At 41.2% G+C, this 2,520-nt stretch overlaps 1 protein-coding gene across 2 annotated transcripts in view; it reads left to right on the top strand.

The window, feature by feature from the left end:
• The window catches only part of LOC107604711 (signal recognition particle receptor subunit beta), an 8,366-nt gene continuing 6,777 nt past the window's right edge, over positions 932-2,520 (top strand). The window contains exon 1 of one of the 2 annotated variants that reach the window (XM_021104671.1): positions 932-1,388. The gene's annotated coding sequence lies outside the window, so the exon portion shown is untranslated. The remainder of the gene's footprint in view (positions 1,389-2,520) is intronic. The other variant, XM_016306363.2, reaches the window with a different exon arrangement.

Here is a 2,520-nt window from a genome sequence, read left to right as displayed (position 1 = left end):
AAGACGGGTATGAGATTTTTTCCTACACGTGGGGACAGGGAACAGGGACCCATTAATTACACGGGGTTGGGGCGGAAAAAGAGGTCCCCACCCCTCAGGAATCCGTATAATAACCGTTTATATGATATTACAAAAATATCCCTCTTTTATATATATATATATATAATTAAAGAACCTTAATTCCCTTACTCTCCCAGTGACCCAATCTTTATGCCATCACTCGTTCCTCTCTTCACACTCATTACCGGCGAGATTGCGTCCTGTTCCCCATCACCGTTGCATCGTGCTTCTCCATCCTATTCACCATCTCTCGGTACCTCCACCTTGACTCAGTCTTTGCTACACCGACTGCTTGTTTACGCTGCCAATCCCTCGTTGTTGTCGCAACCGGTCTTTCTCGTCGTTGCTCCTTCTTCCTCACCTTCCTCCGTCGCTGCTACCACTCACTTTCTTTCTCTCAGTGTGTCGCTCGCTACTTCTTACTCACAGCTTCGCCGCTGCCTCCACCTTTGCTCCGTGACGAAGCCTCAAATTTATGACTCTGCGTCGCCTCTGCTCAGCGAAGATGACGACGACTCTGCTCCATAGCCGGCCACCTTACAATATGTTGGATGTTTCTGTTGATTGAAGACATTGGTTTTAATATATGTTTTGATTTTTAATTGATGAAACTGCTATGAAATTGGGTTTAGTTGAATTCTGTTAATGTAAAATTAGGATTAGGCATGGTTTTGAATACTCGATCGGGTTGACCGATCCGACCAGAAACCAGACACCTTGTGATTCGGTCTTAAAGAGAAAACCATAATTCTAAAAACTGTTTGTGAACCGGTCGAGAACCGGCTGGTCGGATTGAACCGGGACCCGGCCGGTTTACAGAAACGCCACCGTTTTGAACTTAGAGCATAGAATCGCGCGACCTTCCTTCATCCTTCCTCTTTTCTTCAGTTCAAAATTCACCAAATCAGAAAGAAAGCTAAAAACTGAAACCCTGAAACCCTAGCTTCTCCACCACCGACGCAGGGACCGTCGTCCGACGCTCAGGCACCACGGTCGTCGTCTGGTCGTGCGCTCTTCTTCCTCATTCAACAATCGCACCTTCTTCCTCGAGTTCGGCGTCAGTCCCTTGCCTTTGTCTGCTCCGTCGCGTTCCTGCCGCCGTCTGTCGCGCTCAGGCACCAACGTCTTCGTCCGGTCGTGGTGCTCGAAGTTCCAACCCACCAATCGCAGCTTCTTCCTCGAGCTCGTTGTCTTGGAGTCTGCCCTTCGTTTGTTCAGCTGCAGCTTCTTTCAACCCACCAGCGTCTTCGAGTCGTTCTCGTCGCCTGGCCTCCGCCTCCGTCGCGCTTCTGCCCCTCTGCTCAGACTGCTCAGAAGTCAGAACGAAGGTTTAGGATTCTGCCAGTGCTACTCAGATTGGTTTCTTCGTTTTTCTTTTGAATTTTTCGTTCTTGGTTCTTTGTTCTGCTACTGCTAGCGCTATTCAGATTGAATTGTTGAATGATTTGCTCTGCTCACTGCTGTGCTGTACTATGTTTTGTTGCCTTTTTTTTTTTGTGCTGTGCTAAAACAAATTGTGCTGAAATTGTCCTGATAGCCTGAAACCTTGATAATCCTTGTTAATCTTTGGAAAAGTTTGTTGCTGCTGTGTAACTTTCAATTGTTCCTGCTGGTGTTGTTGCCTTATTTTAAATTTGAATTGGTGGTGGTGTTGTCTTACAATTTGCTATAATTTGTTAATTTGGTTTAATTTTTCTACTGTGCTGATCTTTGTTTAAATTATTCTCTGTTCATTGTGTTAACCGTTATTGTGAACTTGTTAATTTTCTAATTGTTCTTGTGCTGAATGTTAACTTGTTTTAATTCTTCGTTGTGCTTGTCCTTGTGGTTCAAATTCTCCTTATTTGAAGGCTTTCTTTTTTGTTCTGGATAAGCCTGCATTTGGCTTAGATGAACTTCTCTATGATGCTGTTTCTATATATGAAGAATATTTAATTATATTGTAATTCTAAGTCATTCAATTCTTCTATTAAGTATTATGCATCTAGATTCATTTTATTGCCATTTGTCAGTGATTAATTGAACTCCAATTCATTTTATTGCCTCTAATTCGTTTGTCTTAGTTTAAGGTGGATATATGAGATTTTAAATATGGTGATATGGTGAAAAAGTTTTATTTTGATTTACTATCTTATTTTCCCATATAAAGTATGAGTATCATGCCATGATGCAATAATAATTTAATCTTAGTCATCAAATGATATATATCATGCTACTTGGATGTTTGCTTCTTGTTTCCTAGGAAGTTCATCAGTTTCTTGGCTGTCCCTTTTAATACGTCGAGACTTCATTTATCTGAGTTTTGGCAAATGCTACACTATTTATATGTGTTTTGGCAAATGCTACACCATTTCTTCTAAAGTTTGAATAATATTTTGATGTTTGTACTTTTTTAGGGTGTTTATTTATTATTTTATTATAAACAGTTTTTCTGGTTTAACCACAGTTGAACCTTGAACC

Source organism: Arachis ipaensis, chromosome B06 (assembly GCF_000816755.2).
Source record: "Arachis ipaensis cultivar K30076 chromosome B06, Araip1.1, whole genome shotgun sequence".
NCBI classification, from domain to species: domain Eukaryota; kingdom Viridiplantae; phylum Streptophyta; class Magnoliopsida; order Fabales; family Fabaceae; genus Arachis; species Arachis ipaensis.
The sequence above is the reverse complement of the archived record's forward strand: the minus strand, read 5'-3'. Positions and strand labels throughout refer to the sequence as shown.